Below are 27,403 nucleotides of genomic sequence, written 5' to 3' on the forward strand. Positions count from 1 at the left end.
GTTTATTGAACCTGCATGCTGGGGTTCTCTGAACAAGAAGGAACAGAGCCGCGCTGAGAAGTTGAAGGTCAGGGTTTTTATAGGGTTTTCAGAGACATTCCACCTGGTACCATTTAGCAGATCACCTCGCATCGCGGGGAAATCATTAGCAAATTAACTCACATCACCGGAAACTCAAAACACGCGCGGGGAATTCAAAAGATATCTCAGTAGCAGGAACGACAGGTGAGGCAAGGGTTACACAGCTTTGGCCCCTCATCCTCACACAGGTGAAAGATAAGGTACTGAAACTATACAAACCCCGCCCCACGGGGTTTCAGCTTTGAAAGGAGGTTTAGGCCTGCAATTTTAATTCTTTCATTGTCAATAATAGAACTTTTTTGCTGGGGTGGTAAACCTTTTTCTGCTATGTGCTATTTTGATATTTTAACATCATTTGGAAGGCTATACTAAATTACCAACTTACAAATTATTCTACTATAGATTTATTCAATTTTTAGTTCTGCCTGCATTTGCCTTGAGAGGCCCGGATCAAATGATCTTGTGGACCTAACACCACCTGTGAGCTGGGTGCTGCTTTCCTCCTATTTTGCAGGATTGGAGCTGAAATCAGTATTCAGGTAAGTAGAGGAAATATTTATTTTTATTGTCACATATATTTGTATATATTTATGGTGTAAAATAGGATGTTTCAATACAGGAATGGATTATGCAATGTTCAAATCGAGGTAATTGGTCTATCACTTAAACTCTTATTATTTCTTGTTATGAGGACATTAAAAACCCTCTCTTGGTATTTAAAATAGATGATGGACTATAGACAATGTACTGTGCCATACTAGTGCTAAATGTATTGTTCCTAAGAGTAAGGTTGAATCTGGTGAACAACATTTCCCATCCACTCTTTCCCTCACTACCCCAGCATCTAGCGGTCACTATTCTGCTCTCAGTTTCTAAAAGATTAGCTTTCTTAGATTCCAGATACTAGTGAGGTCGTGCAGTATTTATCTTCTGTGCCTGGTTGCCTTCACTTCACTATGTACTTCAGGATCTCTTTCACGTTGCTGCAAATGGCAGAATTCATCCGCTCATCAGCTGATGAGCTTTGGATTGATTCCATATCCTGGCTGTCATAAATAGTGACACAATAAACATGGGATTTCAGATGTCTCTGCAATGTACTGATTTATTTTTTCAGGTGTACAGATCCTGTCAGTGTACAATGAGCTTATGTCCTGATAAATTCGCCATAGTTGAAAATGACATAAATCTAAAATGCACATAACACACCTGATTCATCAACATTATTGTTATCAACACAATACACTGCTGTATTTTGTGATCATGGGAAGGACTGGGCGCTGCAGTGCATTGCCTCCCAGCATCGCAAGGCTATGTCATCTCCATACTCCTGGAAAAACTCAAAATGTAAAATTTAAATTATGCTTTCTGTTAAATGTGCACAACTTGAACACTATCAAAAGTAAACAATTTCATAAGTTAAATCATGATGAGTGAGATACCATCTCATAGCAGTAGGATTATTGAATTGTGTAGTAGTTCTACTGTTAAGTTTTTGTACAACCTCCATATTATTTTCTATAACAGCTGTACTAATTTACATTCTAATGAACCATCTATAAGAGTTGCCTTTCTCCACATCCGATTCAGCGTTTTTTATTTTTTCTTTGTGATAATAACCATTCTACTCAGCATAAGATTGTATTTTACTGTGAGTTTGATTTGTATTTTCTTAATTGTCAGTAATGTGATGAAGTTTCCTTTTGAAATGTTCTCTTTATTTGGATTAATAATATTTGTTTATATGTTTAGGTACTTTAAACTGGGGCATGGTATTTATGGTTATTATATCCTTTTGTTGTATTGGCCTAGTTATCATTATATAACAGCCTTATTTGTCCCTTTTTTATGTGGAATTCATGTATGTATTATTTTCTTCCTCTCTTTTGCCACTTTCAGTATCCTCTCTCTTTTTTTAAAGATTTATTTATTTATTTGAAAGCTGGAATTACAGAGAGGCAGAGGCACTGGCAGAGAGAGAGAGAGAGAGAGAGAGAGAGAGAGAGAGAGATCTTCCATCTGCTGGTTCATTCCACAAATGGTTGCTTCGACCGGTGCTGGGCAGATCTGAAGCCAGGAGCCTGGAACTTCTTCCAGGTCTCCACCCAGGTACAGGGGCCCAAAAACTTAGGCTATCCTCTACTGCTTTCCCAGGCCATAGCACAGAACTGGATTAGAAGTGGAGCAGCTGAGTCTTGAACCTGCGCCTATATGGGAAGCCAGCACTGCAAGTGCTTTACCCACTGCACCACAGTATGCTCTCTTTGTCTTTGATTGTCTTATTTGAGATGTGTCTGATTGGCAACTTTGGCCTTCCTATTCTTGGTTATTTGTTATTTCCTCCAAGTTTGGAAAGTTTTCTGTTACTAAATTTTTGAGTAACATCTGCACCCTTTGTTATTCTTTACTCCTTATTGAACAGCAATGAAATAAGAATTTATGTTTTGAAGTTGTCCCATAGACATGACTCTCACAATAGTTCTTCTGATGATGCAATACCTGATCTAGATGGGCCTGTGGGAGAGTCACAGTGACCACTTAGGTTGGTTGGGAGAGCCAGCCAGGCATTAAGTTTGGTTGATCAGTGTACCATTACTCTTGCATGTTTCGTTGCATCTGTAAACTGTGTCATGAGGTTTGTTGCTAGCCCTAACCCATCTCTTTGACCCTCACTGGTTTCAGTGGTTTCATTCCCACCACTTCTCCCCGTTGCTCCCCGTGCTGTGATGCAGAAATAAGTCTCCTTCAGAAATATCAAGATATAGGGGAAGCCAAACTGCTACTGAGCCTTCACTTTTTGTACCGTAGACAGTGTCAATCTTATAGAATTATCTGCTTTTGATATTTTCCACTTGGGTGGTTGAGATGTTATGGTCACAGAGAACCATCTCTGTTCTTGTCCAACAGCAGTTTTATTCATCTTTGTGGTCCAAGACGCCTCATTACTTTGATATCAGAAATGACCCCCTAAAATATATACGAAAATGTGTCCCATTAGAGTTCCCCAGAAGTCCCATCTGGGGTGCCACATATGCTATGGAAATTCAGGGTGCCAGACAGTATCTCCATGCTTGTTAATAAATCCCTGATATTAATAAGCCCAAGAGGGTTCTTGCCTAATATTTAGAGAAGAATTCTAAATACTGGCATAAATAAAAGAGGCAACATGGTACATCTTAGGCTTTTATTTAGTGCAAAATATGCATAGGAGACTGAGAGCTTTATTTAAGAGAGGTGTCCGGTGCCATGGCTCACTTGGCTAATCCTCCGCCTGTGGCACCGGCACCCCAGGTTCTAGTTCAGGTTGGGATGCCGGATTCTGTCCCGGTTGCTCCTTTCCAGTCCAGCTCTCTTCTGTGGCCCAGGAGTGCAGTGGAGGATGGCCCAGGCCCTTGGGCCCTGCACCTGCATGGGAGACCAGAAGGAAGCACCTGGCTCCTGGCTTAAGATCGGTACCAGCCGTAGCAGCCACCTGGGGGATGAACCAATGGAAAAAGGAATACCTTTCTCTCTGTCTCTCTCTCACTGTCTAACTCTTACTGTCCAAAAAACAAAAAACAAAAAAACAAACAAACAAACAAAAAAACAAAAAAAAAAAAAAAGAAGAAGAAGAAGAACGAGAGAGAGGTAAATATGGGTTCATACCGAGCACTAGGAACCAGCCACATGGAGGAGCATGTAGGCCAGGGAGCCTTGGGTGGGTGGCCCGAAGGCCATGTGCCCTGGAGGTGCAGGGCTACAGCCAGCCCCCTCCTGGCTAGAGGCCAGGGCAAAGAAAAAAAGGGCAGACACACCATGTCCAAGTCTTTTAACCCACTTCCAAAGGGGAGTGGTTAATTAACCTGATTGGCTGGTTGGCACCCAGGTGTGGCTAGGCAGAGGCATGAGGTCACACAGGGGCGTGGCAAAGGTATCACTGATGGTGTGAGGTCACACAGGGGCATGGCGAAGGCATGGTCTCTCAGCTCACAAACCTAATCGGTTTTAACCTGTATGCCTGCCTACTTCAACGTCACTCATATATTATGCTTCACATGTATCAGTAGTTGTTCAAATTGGTTTCCTGCAGGGGGATTCTTGTGGGAAATTCCCCCTGAACACCTTGCTCAACCTCTTCCTCTCTAATAAATATTTAAATAACTAATATATTAATTCAAAAGGCTACCACATTTTTATATTTTTTAAATGCTATGATTTCCTGACCTATGATCATAATGCAAGTTTATTTCCTATTTGGATCAAAGGGCAAGATATTATGATGATTTTAAAAAGAGGAGGAGCCAGCATTATGGTGCATTCAGCAGCTGCTTGCAACAATGGCATCCCATGTCAGAGTGCTGATTCAAGTGCTGCTGCTTTGCCACTGATCCAGCTTCCTGCTAATGCACCTGGGAAGACAGTACATGATGGTACAAGTGCATGGACCCCTGCCGCTCATGTGGGAGACCCAGATGGAGTTCCTGGTTCCTGGCTCCTGGCTTTTGCTTTGACCAGTTCTGACTTTGTGGCCTTTGGGGGAGTAAACTAGCAGATTTTCATCCTCTCTCTCTCTCTCTCTCTCTCTCTCTCTCTCTCTCTCCCCTGATGTTCTGCTGTTTAAATAATTCTTTTAAAATATTATTAATAAAACAAAATAACAATTTAACTTAACTGGGAACCTGAATTGCATTGCCAAGAAACATGAGCACTGGGAATACTGTTTGTGATCATAATTGTTAGAATTGTGCTTCACACAAAAATAACTAGGAAGTAGTCAAGGGACAAGTTTAAACAGCTATGATTTAACTTTATACTAAGTAATAATTGTTTCCAATGATCTCATAAAGACTGATAAAGACACTCCTTAATGAAATTGAACTCCATATCTTCACATACACAAGACAAACTGAACTCAAATTGAAAACACCAAACAAACAAGGTACATTTTTTTTTTTTTATTTTTGACTTTAATGTGGAAGTTGTTCCTTTTTCTTAGATCTTCACGTGGTGCACATTTTGTTGTAAGCAATCTAATAAATTACTTTGTTTGGTTCATCCTTTTCTTTGCTATTTGAAAAGAAGTGACATTTAGGAAGCAGTATTTCATGAACTAACTGAGATGAGTTTAGAACAAGCATGAAACAGTTTAATTAAAAAGGGCAACTGCATCAGTGAAGCAGCAAGAGAATAGGCAGGAAAGCATAAACCTTGATATGAACCTGGCCTTTATCAATTTGATCTCTCAAATAGACTTGATAAGATTTGAAGCATTAAGCAAAACTTTCCTTGTATGCAGCACACTTTCATTATTTTCCACTGATATAATTGCAATCCAGGTAAAGGATGAAAACATAATCTTTTTAAAATTATCAAAACTTTTTCTTATGATTCTGATGTGGGAATCTATCAGTGAGCAATTAAAGGTTAATAATTTTAAATAATCTTGCTAAATACATTTACCACAATTACACGCTAATTTGAAGTTCAGATATCAAATGAGTATAAAAAATGATAAATTTATACATTTATGGCTGTGCTTCCAGTTAAATACTCCTTCAAATGTAAGTGAGCAGCGTTTATATGTTCAGAAATTCAGTTGTTGTTAAACTTTGGAGGCTGTAATCACTCTTGGTTTATAGTAAGTGCCTAAGTAATTGTGTATGTTCTACCTGTGTTTGAGCTTCCATACCATATTCCAGCTCAAAATCACTTAGAGGTTGTGACCACCCCAGTAATTTACTGAAGGAATGTTACATAGTTAAAAGTATAGAGTTGCAAGGACAAAGAAAATCAAATGCAACCAATACATTTTTGAAAAATCTTCAACTATTCAATATTTCTTTAACCTACATAATGTAGTATTTAAAAAAACAAGAAAAATAAAATCTATTCCACACAAGAACTAACAAGAAAAATTTGAACATGATAAATATAACAATATACACACACACACACATATATATATATAACAGTAGAAAAATTAGATGAACTGAATTAGTGTAAAATTGTTAGTAAAAGTAACATATTTGGCCTTGAATTTCCCTGTTAAAAATGCAAAGGAAAAAGTTAGTTTGAAATGTACTAATTTCCTTAAAATAGCAACATGACAAGCCAATGGTTTCTTCTTTTCCTACTAATGAAATCTGAAAGAAACCTCTTTTTTTTTAAAAAAAGATTTATTTATCTTATTTGAAAGGCAGAATTACAGAGAAGCAGATACAGAGAGAAAAACAGAGAGAGAGAGAGACACAGAGAGAGGTCTTCCATCCGCTGGTTCACACCCCAGTTGGCTGCAAAAGCCAGAGCTACATGAATCTGAAGCTAGGAGCCAGGAGCTTCCTCCAGGTCTCCCATGAGGGTACAGGTATCCAAGGACTTGGTCCATCTACTGCTTCCCCAGGCCATACCAGAGAGCTGGATAGGAAGTGGAGCAGCTGGGACTTGAACCAGTGGCCCTATGGGATGCCAGCACTGCAGGTGGAGGCTTTACCTGCTATGCCACAGCAATGGCCCCTGAAAGAAACTTATTATGCAGTGGTTTTTTTTTTTTTTTTTTTTTTTTTTTTTTTTCAGTGAGAGAGAGAGAGACAGAGAGAAAGGTCTTCCTTTTTGCCGTTGGTTCACCCTCCAATTGCCGCCGCGGCCGGCCCACTACGGCTGGCGCATTGTGCTGATCTGAAGCCAGGAGCCAGGTGCTTCTCCTGGTTTCCCATGCGGGTGCAGGACCCAAGGACTTGGGCCATCCTCCACTGCACTCCCGGGCCACAGCAGAGAGCTGGCCTGGAAGAGGGGCAACCGGGACAGAACCCGGTGTGCCCCGACTGGGACTAGAACCCTGGGTGCCGCCGCCGCAAGGCGGAGGATTAGCCTAGTGAGCTGTGGCGCTGGCCCTTACGTAGGTTTTTGTAATGATAGTTATTTAAAATAAAATATTTTAGTGCCAATTTTATCAATAAACTACTATATTAAGCTAAAGAATAGTTACCTAAGTTATGCATAATAACATTGCAAGAAAAAAAAGTGCAAGTGGAAAAATATTTAATTATATGTCGCTCCCCCTCTTCATGGAGGAACAACACAGGACCCTGCGCTGTTCTTTTGTCTGCTCGGCCCTTCCCGGGTTTGCTGCTGGTTCTTCCCGGGTTGGCTGCCGTCCCTTCCACCTCCGTGGAAGGGCGGTTCCCCCTGCCACTTTCCCCATTTCTGCGGGGGAGCGGCACACCACCGGCCGGCTCTCTCGGGGGCTGCTCAGATGTTCCTCAGGTGTTCCTCTTAGATGTTCCTGGTGCATGTTGTCTCTCTCCTCCTTTATAGTCCTCTTCCACCAATCCCAACTCTGCTACCCACACGCCAAGCACGCTGCTCTCCTCCAATCAGGAGCAGGATCAGCTCCTGCAGGCCATCACTCAAGTTGGCGAGAGACAGCTGTGTAGAAGCTGTTTCCTCCTCTCCCAGCGCCATATTGTGGGAGAGCAGATGCATAGAATAAGTCTTAATTCCAGTAACTTAGTCTAGTCAGAGTTGCTCCCCACAATTATATAATTGCAAGAAGTATTTATCAAGACTAGATGCCCATCTATATCTAAGTGATTGAAATAATAGATAGAATTTATGATAATTATTGGGCAAAAGGAAGATTGCACAGTTAACTCTAGAGAGAATAACAGCAATTAAGGATAGTAACTCATAAATGTATAGACATACAAACAAAAATAAACCATATACAGACACTTAAAATTGCATTTATTTTAAGAATTATTCCATTCCTGGAATATACTAAGGTAATGAAATATTTCCCTACTTTTCCCCTCCGAATCCTGCGATGTTATTTTTATTCACTACTAAAAATTAAAATTGTTAATTTCAGTGTGAATGCTAGGTTAAATTATCTTTCAGTTTCCCAGCTGCAGTCTTTTAATTTTCAATATCTATTTTTCCCTCCTATTTTTCCTTCTGTGGAGGAAAAATGTTCACAGCATATTTTATTTGAGTCCTATTAATTATTTCTTGAGATGAACACTATCTTCCACAAAACATCATCATTCATTTCATTCATAGGAACAATTTATTCATCTAAAGTATTTAATAATAAAATCAGGTACTGTGAGTCACTGATCCTCTGACATGGACTGAATTTCATGAACACATCATATTACTTCTATTTGCAAGCTGACAAGGTCACAATTTATTCACACTTTGCTGCTTTTTGTATATGCATGTTAAGGATTAACTTGGCAAGTTCTTAGAATAAATAGAAGATAATATTCAAATAATTTGTAGATACCTTGAAATACTTTTGTGACTTTTTATCACAAAAATTTATCAAACTCTTTCATGAAAATGATAGTGAAATGTGAGTATCTTGCAATGTTTGGAATATAAATGGACATCATAACTTTTGAAAGATATGGTGTTTTAAATATAGGAGATTAAGAACTTGAGAAAGAGATTAAAATGATCCCGGCCTTGGGCGGCTCATTAATTCTACACAAATCTAGTCTCATATGTCTTTCAAGAGCATATTTAAAATCTCCTAGCTTAAAGTATTTCTTTAGTTTTTTAGTAATATGTCACTTGAGGAACGTTAGTCTTACCTTGTCAAAATTGTTACCCAATATGTACTCAACTGAATGTTTGAACAAAAAAGGGGGTGTAAGGGAGCATGCATTAAAAAGTATGTCATTTGTTTAGCTTATTGTGTAGAAAAGAGGAAATTAGTATACTTGAAAAGTAATTTTACATCAACATATTATTTCTCCAGTAATTACACATCACTAGCTTCAAGGTCATTATAGTATTACTATATAAAACACACACAGTTGTCCAATATTTAAATGTCACAGTTCTTTATAAGATTTGTTGGAAAAAATTTATGTTTCTAAATAACAAAAAGGTTTACTAAAACAATTGATTTCAAGAAACATAATAGCCTTTGAATCTATGCAAAAATAATAAAAATAATATATTTGTTTATGTTTAGCTTAGAAACGTTGGTCTGAATCAACAATTTCCCTCTAAAATTTCAGATTTTCTGCACAATATGTAGAAATTATATATAACTAATATTTTCAAACTGCCACTTACTGTGGCTTCTGTAACAGAACAACGGGTTTATTCAATCTGTTTTGTTCTTATAATCAGCTCCTCTGCTTTCTCTCTTATCCAAAGTTCCTTTGATATTTCATCTTTTTTTTTTTTTTTTTTTTTTGACAGGCAGAGTGGACAGTGAGAGAGAGACAGAGAGAGAAAGGTCTTCCTTTGCCGTTGGTTCACCCTCCAATGGCCGCCGCTGCAGCCGGCGCACCGCGCTGATCCTGGCAGGAGCCAGGAGCCAGGTGCTTTTCCTGGTCTCCCATGGGGTGCAGGGCCCAAGCACCTGGGCCATCCTCCACTGCACTCCCTGGCCATAGCAGAGAGCTGGCCTGGAAGAGGGGCAACCGGGACAGAATCCGGCGCCCCAACCGGGACTAGAACCCGGTGTGCCGGCGCCGCAAGGTGGAGGATTAGCCTATTGAGCCACGGCGCCGGCTATATTTCATCTTGATTATTAAATTTCTCTGTCAAAAGGCTTCCTGTTTCTACTTTTAACCTCTAATACATTATTTTCTAGCCAGACACAATAATGCCCATATTAAATAAGAAATCATATCACATCCCATCCTGCTAAAATTTCTTCAGTGACTTGCTTTTCCTTATCACCGTCCTCAGAACATTAAAGTATTCTATCCTATTATTAATATTTTAATTTTATCTTATAACACTTTCTTCCTCGTTCACTATATGAATTTTGCAGTTTTCTGTTGGTTCCTTGGCCATATTTGCATATTCCTACCCCAGAGCAATTGTACATGATAGCTCAGTGGCTGGAATCTTTATACAGGTCTTTGCATGGTTTGATATTTCCCTATAGCCTGGTTACAGCTAACTGAATCTGACAGGGATGCCTCCTTCGGTATATTTTACCTTCTATCAAATGATAAACCACTTCTAGCTCACTTTGGTCCATTCATTAGTCAATCTAATTTATCAAATTTGAACTAAAGTCTTCATATTTATATGTTAATTTGTTCCTCACCCCTGGGGTTAGGAGATGAGAGGCAGTTACTCCTCCACTAGCATAGAAAGCAAGTGAATGAAGATATCTTATTGTTTTGCCATCATAGTATATTCAGTGTTCAGAATAACACACGTGAATGAATGAATGTCTTGAAGGAGTCAATGAAAACCAAGTATCATTACATAGGAAAGCAAATGTACATTAAAAATTCTGTATTGGGAATGGATCTCAGTAGAAAATAAGAGTGGGAATAATAAAGGGAGACGGAAGGTTGTAACTGTAAAACTGTGTAGTTCTGCTTACATTCCTACAGACTTACTGCTAAGGGTACAGTTTAAAATCTTGTCATGGGACTCCAAATTCCATTAAGCTGGGTGGTAAAAATGCCATCCATTAAAGTTTAACACATGAAATGTTAAAATGATAATATAAATAGAATCAAGTGTCTGGTAATAATAATAGATATAATTAAGAAGGAGTGAATACTCCAACATAGGAAACAACCCACCCAGCAGACTCATAGAATGACAATCACTTTAAGTAACACTCTGACCTCATAATCAGCCCTTAAGGCTTCCTGGTCTGGCTGAAAAGCCCATGAGAGCATCTGAGGCATGGAAAGCCAGGACACTGTGGCAAAAAATGTTCTACATGAAGGATCTCTGTGAGTGAGAACCCAGTGGAAATAAGTGACCACCAAAGAAGGATGTACTTTCCTTTAAAGGGAGGAGAGAACCTCCACTTTGCTTATAGCCTTGTCTAAATACTGACAGTTTATGGATTCAAAAGCTTTCCATAGCCTAGGCAGCTCATGTATTGAGCCTTGAGTGGTCACTGATGCCATACATAAGAGTGTTACTTTTTAAATGAACAGCAGGAGTCATTGAGCACTAAGTCCCCATGCAGGACCTCTATCCTTAATGAGGTTTATTATGAGAGTTAATTGTAAAACTTGTTCTCAGTTTTGTGTACGTGTGTGTGTGTGTGTGTGCAAATTGTTGAAATCTTTACTTAGCATAAATTTGGTCTTCTATGTACAAAGTTAATTGAAAATGAATCTTAATGTAGAATGGGAGTGGGAAGGGGAGAGGGAGGAGGAGGAGGGGTGGCAGTGTGGGTGGGTAGGAGATTATGGTGGGAAGAATTATATTATTTTATATTATAGAATTATATTATTTTATATTAATTAAATTATATTATAGAATTATATTATTTTATATTAATTAAATTATCATATTATATATTATTCTACATTAATTATATTATTCTATTATATATTATATTGATTCTATTATTCTATATTAATTATACATATATTATATTATATGTATATAATATATATGTAATATATATTATGTATATATAGAAAGAGAGAGAGAGAATCTTCCATCTACTCATCTACTGGTTCGCTCCCCAGATGGCCACAATATACAATGATGAGGGTCAGGCCAATCCTGGAGCCTGGAACTTCTTCGAGATCATCCACATTAGCAGGGAGAGCTGTTTGGGAAGTGGAGCAGCCCCTCATGGAATGCCAAAGTTGCAAGATGCAGCTTTGTTTATTTATTTATTTTTTAGGATTTATAGATAAGGAGGGAGAGACGAGAGAAAGAGAGAGACAGAAAGAAAAAGAGAGAGGTCTTCCATCCGCTGGTTCACTCCCCAAATGGCTGCAACAGTTGCAGTTCCACAAATTTGAAGCCAGGAGCCAGGAGCTCCTTCCAGGTCTCCCACATGGGTGCAGGGGCCCAAGTACGTGGGCCATCTTCTACTGCTTTCCCAGGCCATAGCAGAGAGCTGGATCAGAAAAGGAGCAGCCAGGGCTGGAACTGGCGCCCATATGGGATGCCGACACTGCAGATGGCTTTACCCACTACACCACAGTGCTGGCCCCAACGCTGCAGCTTTAAATGCCATGCCACAACACCAGCCCTGACGAAAATTATTTTGAGCTTGTACATTTAACTACTTTATTATGCACTGAGAGAGCATTTATATTTCTGAAAGCAGTGTAAAACCAATGTTACTATCAATGCCTTTTATCTTTTATCTGAGCTTTTTTATTTTACCTGTATAAATTTTCACATAGAGTAATATATGGAGCTGAAAACTTTCAAATATATATATATTCTGGGATTAATGAGTTAAAAGAAAAAAATTGGATTTCCATGCTCAGCTACAATGGTGTACAGAATACAACATTAACATTCAGAATAAAAAAGGAAACCAAAAGTAAAAGAGCAGTGGAGAGAAAAAAGGGAGTGGAGGAAAGAAATTATTGTGGTGAATCAATAACAAAATGGTGAGCACTCAGAAATAAATGTCTGAATTCTACTTCTAGATCAACACGAGAACATGGTCACTTTTATCAAGTCTTCTTATCATTGAAATATGCTGAATAATTATATCTAAGTAATAGAATTTTTCTAAATTTTGGCAAAATCATTTGTAAAATATGTTGGCAAAAATTCTCATTAAATATCTATATGTATTACAAATATTATTGCTGTTAGTTGAAGTTATTATAATTATTCTTCCTAAATATGAAATTATATAGGTTTTCCTTTTATTTTTCTGTTATGGTGCAAATATTTGAAGTGTTTAGGCAATTCAAAATGAAAAAGCAAATGATTACTTTTTTAATAGGAGGTTTGGAAACAGCATCTGCTTTACCTGGACTAGGTAATTTTAAAAAAAGGATTATACAAGCTGCAATAATATTAATGAGTTAAGTTGTATGTTTTTTAGAGTGCAATTGTTTTTGTTCATTCCAGTGATAAATGTAGGGTTTAGTGCTAAACATCATGATCAGTCAATTCCTCTGGGTATGCTCTCTATGAACTCTTAATTTTCCAATGCCAGAAATCTTAATTAAAACGAGCCTATTAGCACTTTGCAATGTACTTAATGAGTTGGGCTACTGACATCTTAATATAAAATGTGGCAAATGCATTTAAACAAAGAAAAGATGTTTGTGAGAACTTCTCAGAGTTCACTAAAAATTCTTATAATATACAGATCTCTTTCTATTAAGCTTGAATTTATGATGTCACAGTTCTCTTAATGGTCTACTTGAATATCAATGGTAGCTCTCAGTTTATCATTTGAAAAACTCCAAATTGGAAGAATTGTGTCTGACAGCAATATATATATTCCTCTCTCTCTGTAACTCCACCTTCAAATAAACAAATAAATTTTAAAATAAATAAATGTATAAATAAATAAATAAATAATATATTTTTCTTGGGACAGCCATTTGATACAGAGGTTAAGCTACTAGTTTAGACAACTGCATTCCAAATTACAGTGCTTGGATTCAAATCCCTGCTCTGATACACACACTGGGAAGCAGCAGATGTTGATTACATTCTTGAGTTCCTGCTACTCATGTAGCAGATCTCACCTAGGTTCCGGGCTCCTGTGTATTGCCCAGTCCCAGCTACTGCAGCCAACTCAGCAGTGAATCATTAGATTAAGATCTTCCTCTGTACCTCTCTCTCTCCCTCCCTCTCTTTCCCTCTCTTTCTCTCCTTTTCTTTCTCTCTGCCTTTCTTTCACATAAATAAGAATGCATAAAATTTTTAAAAATAAAATATTTCCTTCATTTAATTTAAAGTAAGACTCCAAGGGAAAAGGAGAATGGAAATGACGTAGTTGAATATAATAATAACAGTAGTCTGTTGAAAGCTCAGGAGTTAGCTACACGCGACGACATTCAGGGCCATCCATCACTTTATATGATCAGAAGGCATAGGTGGTGGTGTCTGAGTGGGGTTTTTAATTGAATATTTACAGAGAGTTGTAGCAGGTCTTGAACACAGTCCATTTCCTTACTGCATTTTTGGAAATTTCAGAAGTGTTGTGCTCGCTTCAGCAGCACATATACTAAAATTTAGAAGTGTCACAGCATCAGGTACACGGTGGGAGTAGTAATAATACCAGTCATGGTGATTTTGTGACAATGCGACTGTAAATAGCTGCAGGTAGGGAGGCAGTCAGCAGTTAGGCTCGTTATTTTTGATCACCACTGTTTCTGACCAGAAGTTCCACAAAAACTGCAATTTTCCTAGGTGTAAAAAGGGGAGAGGGCAGGTTGGGTGGAATAGGTGGGGCTTGTGGGAAGGGAGAGATTCTTAATCCAGGCATTCTAGAATAGGCTGCAGGAGTGCCAAGTGGTGTTTTCACCACCAGGCCAAAGGCCTGCCCCTGCTTTAAATTTTGAATAATTTTATAAATACTTAACTCATCAATATTATTAAAACAATTACTAGAAATGAAGCATAGTGCTAAAAGCAGGATTTCTGAACTCAGACTATGTGAGTTTGGCATTTGTTTTATTTTTTTCTCTTATTAAGTACAGTCTTGGAAGAGTTATTCAGACTTTCCATGGGAGCATTTTGTATCCACTATATAAAAAATATTATAAATATAATGAAATTTATAAATTTAAATACTTAATGTCGTTTATCTTATTAAGAGCTTTCAAAATTAACACTTTTGAAGAGTTTTCTGTTAATGAGTCATTAGGGGAATTTTTTTTTTTTAAGGATAAAATGATAGAATTCCTATGAAGTAGACACTGTGGAGAAAGGATTTTGTTTCATGGGAAATACACCAGAAATTTGAGTAGGAAACTTTTACTTCCCCCAAAAGGAAGAGTTATCCAGGTAGCTAAAGGGGATATATCAGTATCTGTCTTCATAATTGTAGCCTCCTGCATCCTCTCAAGTTCTGTGGTCAACCATTGACTTTGGAACTTTGATAACATAACCACAGGCTGAATTCAGTTTATTTTTCTAGGTCAAGAAAATAGTTTGTTACTAGGTTTTACAGCTAAGACTGCCTATTATTATATGGAAAATACTGCTGGCAGACTGAAAGTTATTTTCCTAATGACTCTATAAACCTTTTCCTGCTATTTTCCCCTATGACTACCTAAAAATATATGAAAATCATTTATTCCTAATCATACAGAGTTGCCTTCAAAAATACAACTCAACAATTCTTACACTCAAAGTCATGAACTGTGAAGATTATCTTCATTTAAGAATCATGGAGGTATAATAAGCCCTGGAGCCTCTGGAACTGTGTTTGTAGAAATCTTTTGCTATAAATTCCTCATATCATTGACAATGTGTGAAATTTAGGTGTCTGACTGTACTCTCTGTAGGGGACTACTTTGATCTTGTGCTTGTCCTCACAGTTAACTACAGCCATCATAGTAGTCCCTGGTTTGATTGTCATAACAAAACACAGAGAATTATTGTTCTTTTAGGGGGCTTTTGCAAGGTTATTTTTTGTTTGTTTGTTCCACAAGTATCTACCACAACTTTACCATACATGTCCCAAAACTATACCATACAAATATTTTTTTATCCTCATCATGCACCTCTGTGGGTTGTAGTTCTGTGTCGGTTGAGGTAAACTAAAACTTCATTCCTGAAATGCCTGTGCCATTACTTTCCTACAGATAGGATAATTGTAGCTCTATAAGGACTTCAATCACAGAGCATTATAGAACTAAGAGATGTCTATGTTCTAAACATATTCTTCCTTGCTTCTATTGTAGCCAAATGGCCTTCTTAACTTCCAGCTTAATAGAATCAGTTATCTCTTCTACTGGAAGCATAAATTTGTGAGGAATATGTAGGGGCAGTAGTGACTCATTTTGTCCCATTCCAGCTCTTGACTCCATCACTATGGATTGTGGCTGTTAGGAAAACAAAACATATATCTGTACTGATTAAGGGCATATACAACATCTTGGAGGACACTGTTCCAGCACTGGAATGTACAGTCAAACTCTAATGTGATGTTTGAGCTTTTCCACTTCTCTATCAATCTGAATGCTTCAGAATATTGTGGGAAATGGTAAGATGAGTGAATTACATAAGCAAGAACTCACTGATACACTTCATTTGAACAGAAGCAATGCTATACAGAATAATATGACAGGAGATAAGGTATTTGACCAATCCATGTAGAATAGTGTAGGCTCAGACATTCAGTTCTGGAACAAAAACACACATGGGAATACTTATTTCACTAAGAACAAAGAACTGTCTTTTACTTGATGGCAATGATAAAATAATGAACATGCTACAAGGCCATTCAATCCAAAGAATGGTGCAATATCAAGGACTTCATGTTAGTCTATGCTGATGGCAGAATGGACACAAAAAATGGCTAAAGAAGTGTCATTGCTTTGCCCATATATAATCACTGGCATTGCCAACATGGTCATTTTGCTCAGGATCCCACTGGGTGATGAGGGGGGAGTCATTGAGGAACAGAGGTGTACTGGTATAATGAGGCCATGTATACACTTGATTATTAAAATAATTATCTGATGAGATCACTTTTGATGAGCATTAAAACACAGGACATTTGTGTCTTCACATTCTTTGCCTATTCAGAGAAGATTATTCATGTACCTCTGCCTCAGATTTCATTGTATACAATTGTGCCCCTTTTAAGTCCCTGACCATCCTGTAAAACCATTCACTAAAGCCTGAAAATCATTATATATTCTTACTTCTTTACATTGCTCCTTACAGACAAAAGGGAGAACTCAGTGTACTGCTCAGTGTTCTTCCCCTGAGAGGATTTTTCTTCCTTACTGTCCTTCAGGGTTAGCTTAGAAGGGAACAATTGTTCTGCAATTGCTTACACAAGTTTTCATGGTTCCTGTATATCATGCAGAACCCTTTGTGAATTAGGCTCTAGTTTTATTTTCTTTTGTCAGCTAGTCACAGTGGGATCTGCATGAGACCGTGAGTATGATACAGGAGAGAAAGTATAACATGGAAGAAGCAAGGAGCCATGATTATTTGGGATATGTCATATGACTTATTTATACATTTATTGCAAATTTGATCATAATGCTGTAAAAGCTAGTTCCATTTAATTGTAAAGTAGTGTTGTGTACGCCTGCCTTTCTTGTTTAATGGATCACACAATACATAGTTCATTATGGGAAAATGAGGTTGTATGATAACTTGGTGGTCCAAAGTAAAGTATTTAGCCTATGCTGAATTTCAGCAGCAAGCAAGAGAAAGCTACTTGCCTTCAGAGGCTGGCCAGGGTTTCTTCCAAAATCTTAATGTTTCACACTGTGAGTCACCTCCAAAGGCCTGCTTGAACAATCCATACAGCTTCCGAGTCTGTTACTGCAGTGTCAATAACATTGGATCCAAATGATCATATTGCCCAAGTGGCAGAGCAGCTTTCTAGACACACTTGTAGATCCTTCTCTTGTCCTAGCAACATCAAAACTGACAGCCTTTCTTGTCACTGACCTAAGAAGAAGGAGTAATACATCCAAATGTAGATTCTGATAGGACCAGTAGGCATTACCCCTGTGGTGGGAGTGGACAGATGTAAAAATTAAGAGCATTTGGTGATGCCACGCAACACTGAATAATCATTACCATTTTTATGAGACCTATTTTCTAACTACTGAGAAACATATAAGTAACACATAAGTTTAGAGTAGCTTCTATTTTCTGCTCACCATATCTAATCTGTATAGTGTCATCAGTGTAATAGACCAGTATTATACCTTGTCGAATTGAATGAAGATCATGGTCATTATATGTTAATGATGACACAGGAATGGAGAATTTATATAACTGAGAACAATAATGAAGGTAGATTGCTGTCTTAGATAAATGAAAAACTGCTTTTGATAGTCTTTATTAACAGGTATATAAAAAAGCATTTGCCAGAACAATAGCTTCAGAGAAAGTAGCAGAGAGTATTTCCCAATCAATCAAAATTTAAGGAAGAGCTGCAAGGGAAGTTGCAACTTCAGATAATTATCTGATAATTCACTGCCATTCCGATATTCATCAATTTTCTAAATAGACAACAAATGTAAGTTAATTGATAGTGGGTGGAAATCAAGACATCTTCATATGGCAAGTCCTTGAGTGTGGAACTAATCACTGCAATACTTCCAGGAATGTGGTACTACTTTTGAATTACTGTTTTTTACAGGTAAATGCAAGTTTAGTGATTTTGACTTGGTCTTTCCTACCATAGAATTTCTCATCTCATAGGCTATATAGAACCAATGTAAAAATTTTGCAAGTTGATGAAAATTTATATTTCAATTATGCATCCTAAAATTTGAAAATAACAATAATATAGATTTGGGAACCTACTTGACTAAATCTGAGATAGATCTAAACTAAACAACCCATTGTTCAACTGACACTCATTGATCACTTGGCATTCATCAGACTTTCTATTCTGATGAGTGAAACACATTGACATTCTTGATCTCCATGTATTAGTGTCCATTCCAGGAGAGCATCCTGTAATGACAGAAATGTCTGATGCTTTTACTCAGTTCCTGGTCATCATCAAGGAGATCTGGCCAACTCTACATTTAGGAGGTTCTTTGTTCATAAATCTTCTCCAGTGTGAGAACTTTATTGAGGGTCTGTCACTCTATCTCTTTATAATTCAAATTAAATATTTTCCCCCCTTGGCCTAGAGCTTTTCCACTCAATATAGATGAAATAATAATTCAATATACTACCTATATGGTTCAGGTTCACTTCTAGGGAAACTGTACCCAACTAGCCAAAACCAAAGTTCTCTGCCTGTGAGACTATTCAGGTTACTGTTTGGCCCCATTATATATTATGGAAACCACATGTGTCATGTCTTTGGTGGCTAAGTTACACCTTTTGGGACCTTTGCAACCTTGGATTCACATTATCTCAGTTATATTCAGAATCCAATGGAGGAATTTCCCTTATAATGTGTAACATATTGAGAACAGGACTTATAGACCTCTTATAAGATTATGCGCTAATTTTCAGATTTTTTTTATCTTATAGTATTCAAATCATGTTTTGTCCTCTGTGATTTCCAAGGTTGCATAGGAAGAACTTACAAACTAAATGCTCTCTAACATTCTGACTTCTCTAAGCCTTTGGGTATTTTTCTGAATAGTCTACCAAGGCTATTTTAGCCTTTAAGTTTTATTTAGTTTTACAGCACTTGGATTTATGCTTCTATCAACAAATGGAGTATCCAGAATCTCTGCTCAGTAACCTACAATTGTTATTTTGGCCTGCTTCAACTTCACATTCCTATCACCATAATCCCACATTGTTAATATCCATTCCAACATGTGCTCCCTGAATCTGTATCTGCATAAGTTGAGAAAAGCAGATATTTGACCTGTGGTAACCTCCTCATTGGTTACCTTTTCTTTTCTTTTTTAATATTAATTTATTTATTTGAAAATCAGAATAAGAGAGAGGGAGGGAACTAAAGAAGAAAAACCAGAGTAAGTTCAGTTTCCCTGCCATTTTCCCATAAATGTTCCTATTGTTTACTTTGGAATTCCTTTGTCCTTTTACTGGGAGATTTTCTCCGTTCATCTTTTTTCATAGGGACGACCATGTTTCTGTGTGTAGCACAGCCTTAAGCATCTTGTGTAAGGCTGGACCACTGGTGACAGATTCTTTTAGTTACTGTTTATTATTTCACCTTCATTCTTAAATTTGAGCTTTTCAGGGTACAGTATTCTGGGTTGACAGTTTTTATTATTCTTAAGATTTGGAATATATCTCACCATTCTCTCTTAGCCTGTAGAGTTTCTGATAATTCAGCTGTGAGTCTAGTTAGAGAATCTCTGAATGTAATCTGGCTTTTCTCTTCTGCACATTTTAGAATCTTTGTTTTATGTGGAGAGGTTGACTACAATGTATTGTGGTGAAGATCTTTTCTGGTCATGTCTATTAGGAATTCTATATGCATCCTGTACTTGTATGTCCCTTTCTTTCTCCAAATTAGGGAAGTTTCTGTAATTATTTCACTAAAAAGGTCTTTAATCCATTCTCTAATTCTATGCCTTCAGGAACTCCAAAGACCCAAATGTTGGGTCATTTGATAGTATCTCATATATCTCCAACACTGTTTTCCAGTTTCTAATTTCTTTTTTTTTTTTATCTTACTGTAAAATTTTCAGAGATTTTTCTTCTAACTTAGTTTTCCTTCTGCCTCATTGAGTCTATTGTTAAGGCTTTCCATCACATTTTTGATTTGACATACCAAATTTTTCATTTCTAATATTTATTTTGATTTCTCTTTAAAATCACAATTTCATGGTGGAAATTTTCATTCATGTCATGTGTGGATTTTTTTTAATTAGTGGATTTGCTTCTCATTACTTCCAATTGACACTACAATCAATTTTTTGAATTCTGGTTCTGGAATTTCTTCAATCTCTTCATTTTCACATTTTAGCATTGAAGTGTTGTGTTGCTTTGGAGGTGTCATGTTGTCTTCCTTATTCTTATTTCTTGAATTTCTGTATTTATTTTTAGGCATTTGTGGAGATACTTCGTGGTTTTTTTTCCCTGTGATGGATTTTGTCTTTGGACTATGCCTCTGTGGATTAGTGGAGTGTCTGCTATTTTGTGAATATCCTGAGGGGTGTGCCGACTGTGGCCCGGAAGCTCTGTTCAGTGTTGCAGTGTGAGGGGAGTGTCCAAGGGAACACCCAGGTTGGGCATGGTAAATGTCTTTTTTTCTTTAAATCAAAAAGTCAAGTTTGTTCAGCTTTGTTGGCATGGTCTCATGCTCTACTCCTCTCCTCCAAGGAGACCAATGCCTGATTGCTAGCCCCAGTGGGTAAATTATTCATTCATGCTGCCCCAAGAATTACATAAAGGATCTGTGCAGTCCTCAGTGTGAGCACAGATCCCACAGCACTGATCCTCACCAGGGCATCAGGGAGCCCAGGATGTTTGCAGCCTCCCACAATGACTGCCCAACGAACCAGCCACACCCTGCACCCTCACAGGCAGCTAGCAGCTACAGTGTTTTCACATTCAGAAGCACTCAGACCCCTATCAATTCTCCCAGGCAGCCTCAGGGGTTCTCCTCATGGCTGGTTGCTGTGTGCATGGACATGAGCTGGCATATCTGTTGTATATGTCCAAAATGGTACACACTCTCTCTATGCTAGTTACAGGACACTGGTGCTGAGGGGTCGGGGAGAGAAACTTGCCCCCTTTTTATCCTTTAGGTAAGCAGGTATAAAGTCCCTCACAAGGCTCCAAGCCAGACTCACATCAAACTCTTCCCACAGCTTTATTGCCAGTGCATTGGGCTACTGCAGTCTGGTCTCACCTCACTCTCCAAAGCTGGTGCTGAGGCTCTCAGCTGCTGGGTTCCTGAGCTGTGTGCATCCACACCCTCCACATAGGTCCACAGTTCCCTCTAATTTGCATGGAATTTCCTCTGCCATTTTCTCCCTAACTCTTCCCTGAGGTTGCACTTTTTTCTTTCTTTTTTTTTTTTTTAACTATCTTTCCCTGGACTAGAGCAGTAAGCTCCCTCTTTACGCTGCTATCCTGGTCTCAGTGCAGGTGTCTTAAACACAAATGTATTATCTCATGGTTCTTGATGTTAGAAATTTGAAAGCAAAATGTCATCAATGCTCATTCGTACTGAAGGTGGCTGTCTTCTCCTCCATCTCTCACTGTTTTCCTTCTATGGACACCTGTGTAGAAATTTTCCCTTCTTATAAGGACATCAATCATATCAAATTAGAATCGATTACATTGATTTGATTTTAAGTAAATATTACATATCCCCTTATTTCCAAATAAGCTGCATTCTGAGCTCTAGAGCCTTAGGACTTCAACATGTGATTATTGGTGAAATGAAATACAGCTCATAACATCTTTTCATATTAGGAGGTATGGCCTTGTTTTCCAGCACCCTTGCATAAGTCATTTCCCCTATTTTATGATTTTTCATTGGAAATACTTCTTTCTTCTTGTCTTAGTCAAATATTCAATTAATGGAGTCCCTACATAGGGCTTTACAGAATATTGAGATACGTATCAGTTTCTTCTGTTGAATTGTGGAGAGGATAGAATTGGCTTTGAGATTCATAAAACTTGATATTGTTGAGATTTTTCCATCTCACCTTTTTGTGTCCATTTTGCTCTGCCTGTTGGCTTGATATCTACAGGCCAGCTGCTTAGGCAAGATTGAATCCATAGACGCAGACAGCTCTAGGCTGGTGTCCATGGTGCATCAGGCATCCAAGAAATGAATGCAGACATTTCGCTGCCAGTTCCTGAAAAAGTAAATCCAAGGAAGGTGTTTTGTTGTCCATGCTTTAGTGCTTTGTTCTTCTCTGGACCAATCTCTCTGGCTAAAGATGTATAGATTTCATAATGGCTTCTCTGTTCACAGCTAATGTCACGTAATTTGGGTTTCAAAGAAAAATACACAAAATATACTTATTGTATACTGCCAGCACATTTATAATTTCAATCATCTCATAAAATTATGAGTAAGCTCTTATTTTACTTAAATTTTAAGTATTTTTTCATTTACTGTATTCCCAATATCCTTCTCTACCATGTTTTATGTTTGTCTTTTATATTTCTGAATATCTTTTAAGATAAATGCTGTCATAGGTGTGTGTTTGTTTATTATGTGTGCATATGTGTAAATATTTGAGTGTGCTTTCAATTTTTTAAAAACTACAAAACAAACAATGGTTTAGCTCCTCTTTGTTCATTATTGTTCAAGGGGGTACTGATAAAAACAGATCCTATTCTTTTACGTGATATGAATTGTCTTGAGACAACTTAGTCATTTAATATTCCAAATATTTTATTAAATATTTGTATCTTTAAAAATTGGAGGCAAGTAGGGATGCTATATATTTATTTCCAATAATCACCTTACATCAAAGGCAACTGCATTATAATCTTAGTACCATACCAACTGATCAGCAGAGAGATGGCATAGAAACCAGTAGATCTTTGCATTTGAAGTGCAAATTCCAGAGTTTTAGCTACTGATCTTACTAGATAGCATTCTCTCTTTTATTCTTGGACTTTCTACTAAATTACATATTTTACATAATGCTTATTTCTCCAAATTTTCCCTACACTTCTCATGCTAATTAACAAACAGCATGATGCAAATTTCAGTAATGATATAAGAAGTAATTATGTGGTTGAGTCCAGAGCATGAATGGCTTGCTTCAAAGACAAAACCATCCTCTACAGCATTGTAGATTAGTCCACTGCTTACACAAAACTACTTACACTGGAGGATGTTCAAAATAAGTTACTCCACAAACTCTAAGACAATGTATTAGATGGTTGGATTAAGCAAGTATGTATTACTTGTACAAGGTTAAGACATTCTGGGTGAGTACCTGAAGGAATTAGATTACTCTATAAACATGTTGTCTGGGCTAGTTATAAACAAAACAAGTAAACAATAGCAAATAATGCTAACAATTAGCTTTTTGCATTTGCTTTTTGTAACCCTGCCCTCTTTCAGTGACATTATGGCTAGGCTTCACTTCTGCTTTGTTTTTGCCACTGGAGAAAGTGAAGTCAGCTATTCTATCAGAGAAATCTGCACAGACGTTTCACACTCCTACCTGGATTTTGTCTGTGTGATTATACCTGCTGTTGTTAGTGTTGTTAAAAATAAGATCATATAGTTTTAGAAAAATGAAGCCATCACGAGTTTTGAAGTGCCCTGATCACTGAGAATCTCAGTGGCATGAGTAGTAGTGAGTACTCAAGTTCTCTTCTTACCCATGCACCACAGATTGGCCTGCACAGGACAGAAAACTATCACACTGATATTCATTAGTTTCTTGAGACTGCCAAATGTATGGATTCCAGCATTCTGTCAGCTTAAGGCTCTAAGCAGTGTCCCCTCAGGTTACGAGTACATAGCTAGTGGCTATTTTTCTGTTCACAGTTATATTAATGATCACTCAAGTTCCTCTTTAATTAAGAAAATGGGAATTGTATATTTGGCCCTAAAACATGATATTTCTTAGAAATCTCAATAATCTTTTGTTTATTGTTCCTGACTTTTTGTTTCCATTCAGTGTATAGCATTTTCTCAGGCTTAATTTCTACATTTATTGATATTTACCTCAAGAGAATTGGCCTAGGGTTTTTCAATGATGCATAGACATAACATATATTTTAGAAATTCCAAATCATTTTGTTTAGAAACCTGTTACTGAATATAAAATACTGAATATGAGCAATAATAGCTTTTGCATTAAAAAGTAATACAGTTCTATTCTTATAGATATTCTTGTAGTTGCATACTTTGAGTAGTTATTCTGTAGATATTAAATTTATGCACATTTTCAGAATATAAATGCTTTTTGTATTTCAAATGAATTATCATCAAGTTTATTTGATCATTTATTTTTGTACAAGATATATATAGAGAGAGAGACAGAGAGGGAGGAGAGAGAGTTCTTCCATCTGGTTTACTCCCCAAATGGCCTCAACAAAGCCAGAAGCCTAGAACTCCATCCAGATCCTACACATGGTCACAAGGGCCCAAGCCCTGGAACTATCTTCTAAGGCTTTCCCAGGCAGATTTGCAGAGATCTGGATCAGAAGTGAAGCAGAGGGCTGGAGCTGTGGCTTAGCGGATAAAACTGCCACCTGCTGTGCCGGCATCCCATATGGGTGCCAGTTTAAGTCCCGGCTGCTCCACTTCTGATCCAGCTCTCTGCTATGGCCTAGGAAAGCAGTAGGAGATGACCCACTTACTTGGAACCCTGCACCCGTGTGGGAAGACCCAGAGAAAGCTCCTGGGTCCTGGCTCAGATCAGCACAGCTCCGGCCATTGCAGCCAATTGGGGAGTGAACCAGCAGATGGAAGACCTCTCTTTCTCTACCTCTCCTTCTCTCTCTATAACTCTGACTTTCAAATAAATAAAATAAATCTTAAAAAAAAGAAGTAGAGCATCCAGAACTTGAACCATTGCTCCAATATGAGATTCCAGCATTGCAAGTTGTAGCTTAACATGCTGTGACACAACATCAGTCAAGTTTGATCACTTCTTTATTCTTAGATTTATTCATCTCCATTTTATAACTTTAGGGATATTTCCTTATTCCCAGTGACATTAATTAAGCATAACTTTCAGTTATTCTGAATGTTAGCACATATAATATTAAAGAATCAGATATCAGTTTTAATGTGCTTTCTCTACTGACTGCATGAGGCATAATATCAAAGATTGGGCATATGTTAATAAGCAGCATATTTCATGTTTTAAAGCATGAGACAAGCTTCTATAGGAGGATAATTTATTTTTAACTCTTAAATGAGCTTATTTTAATTAGAAAATAATTTACATTATTTCTTATATTACAGCTCTGATATTCATCATAACCAGATGATAGTAACTTTTAAATTATATCTACGTATCAAATGTCAGAAATATATTTATATACAGTATAGCTTACCTTTATAAATTTCATAAATGTTTCTGAAAAATTACCATTTTATATACAATGCCATGCACAATCTAAATGAAAATTGGCAACATATCAATAATTTCACTAATGATATAATTTAGTAGATTTGAGTAGCAATTATTTTCTATTTCATTTTTTGATATTCCAAATCCTAATTGACTAATTTTTTTAAAAAAAATAATGTATTTATTTGGAAGACATGGTTACAGAGAGAGAGAGGAAGAGGGAGAGGGTGAGGTAGAAGGAGATGGAGACAGAGACAGAGAGATCTTCCATCTGCTGGTTCACCTGCAAATGGCCACAGTGGCTGGGTACTGGGCCAGGTCAAAGCCGGGAGCCTGGAAATCCAACTGTATCATGTGGGTGATAAGGCCCACACATTCAGGCCATTTTCTGCTGCTTTCCCAGGCACATGTGCAGGGTGTTGGATGGAAGTGGAGTAACAAAGACTCAAACCAGTGATTCTCCTCTCTGTAACTCTTCCATTCAATTTTAAAAAAATCTAAAAAATTAAATTTTCAACCAAAAGTTTTAACAACAGGTATTCTCATATTTTCCTTACTTCCTTAAGATTACTCTAAAATCATTACTTTTTAACTCAATAATAAACTTATTTAAAAATATGGTGGTAAATTTTGCATTGTCTCAATGTAAAATAAAGAATACTACTTTGCAGATGCCACTATGCCATAGGCCCACATTAAATACTATATCCAAGATGTCTTCTTGATTCTTTTTTAGTGTACCATGCTGCAATAAAAAGATTTTATATTCCATAAATAAATTAACTTATAAGAGATTATAAAGGTAGGAGCCGGTGCTGTGGCTCACTTGGTTAATCCTCCGCCTGTGGAGCTGGCATCCAATGTGGGCACAGGGTTCTAGTCCCAGTTGCTCCTGTTCCAGTCCAGCTCTCTGCTGTGGCCCGGGAAGGCAGTGGAGGATGGCCCAAGTGCTTGGGCCTTGCACCCGCATGGGAGACCAGGAAGAAGCACCTGGCTCCTGGCTTCGGATCAGTGTAGCTCCGGCTGTGGCGGCCATTTGGGGAGTGAACCAACAGAAGGAAGACCTTTCTCTCTGTCTCTCTCTCTCATTGTCTATAACTCTACTTGTCAAATAAAAAAAGAGAGATTATAAAGGTCAAATATTATAGAAAACGCACCAAGAATTTAAAATATTTGGACATAATAAAATAGATTATATCATAGACCACCAATCTCCATCTAAATGAAAAGTTCAATTGTCTATTATATATGAGAAGGATATGTCAAATAGAAATGACTCAGTGAATGGAAAATTGAGACCTTAATCTTCATTAAGACAAATTTAAACAAAATAAATCAGAACATTGCGATATTATTATCACCACAACTTTATCAAGGTTAAAAGATAACAGTCATCAAATAATCAGAGTTAACTATTGGCAATTATATTTCTAATGACAATGCAATCACAATAAAATGTATCAATATATCAAAATATTATTGGAGAATTGCTCTATTTTTCTGGTTGTTCTTTGGTACTGGTATATATACATGCCCCAATATGCATGTGTTTTTACTTCCCATAATTCCTCCTCTTCTACCATGTCTTATTTGTCAAACAAATTCAGCTGAGGCTGTTCATAGACAATAGCTTTTACATATTTCTTTTTATGACATATTTGTAATTCAGTTGAGTCTCCAGTAAATCAAACCAGGAGAGAATAAAAATGAATGAACATTTCAAGTGAAACAATACTGAGTTTGGAGAATTCATTTGAAATAGAACTGTTTGCACATATTAAATGATGTGGATCAATTCAATTCTTTGGGTTTCAGCACTTTAGACTAGCATATAGTATGATCTGTGGAGTGTAACTAGTACAAAAGGGAATTGTGAAAGGAAAAAGGAGAACAATGACGCATAGTGGACATGTCTACAATGCAGCCTTTAGAACGGTTACGCTGCATTTTCACGTATTTTTAGAACTAGTGTGACAAAG

General features: G+C 37.3%; 1 long non-coding RNA gene across 5 annotated transcripts in view; it reads left to right on the plus strand.

The window, feature by feature from the left end:
• The first annotated feature begins 203 nt into the window (after window positions 1-203).
• The window catches only part of LOC149122318 (uncharacterized), an 81,082-nt gene continuing 53,882 nt past the window's right edge, over window positions 204-27,403 (plus strand). For 3 of the 5 annotated variants that reach the window (XR_016220657.1, XR_016220653.1, XR_016220656.1), the window contains exon 1: window positions 288-620. This is a non-coding gene — a long non-coding RNA (uncharacterized LOC149122318). The other 2 variants (XR_016220655.1, XR_016220654.1) reach the window with 2 other exon arrangements.

Source organism: Oryctolagus cuniculus, chromosome 14 (assembly GCF_051225735.1).
Source record: "Oryctolagus cuniculus isolate XC-2025 breed Fujian yellow rabbit chromosome 14, ASM5122573v1, whole genome shotgun sequence".
Taxonomy (NCBI): Eukaryota; Metazoa; Chordata; class Mammalia; order Lagomorpha; family Leporidae; genus Oryctolagus; species Oryctolagus cuniculus.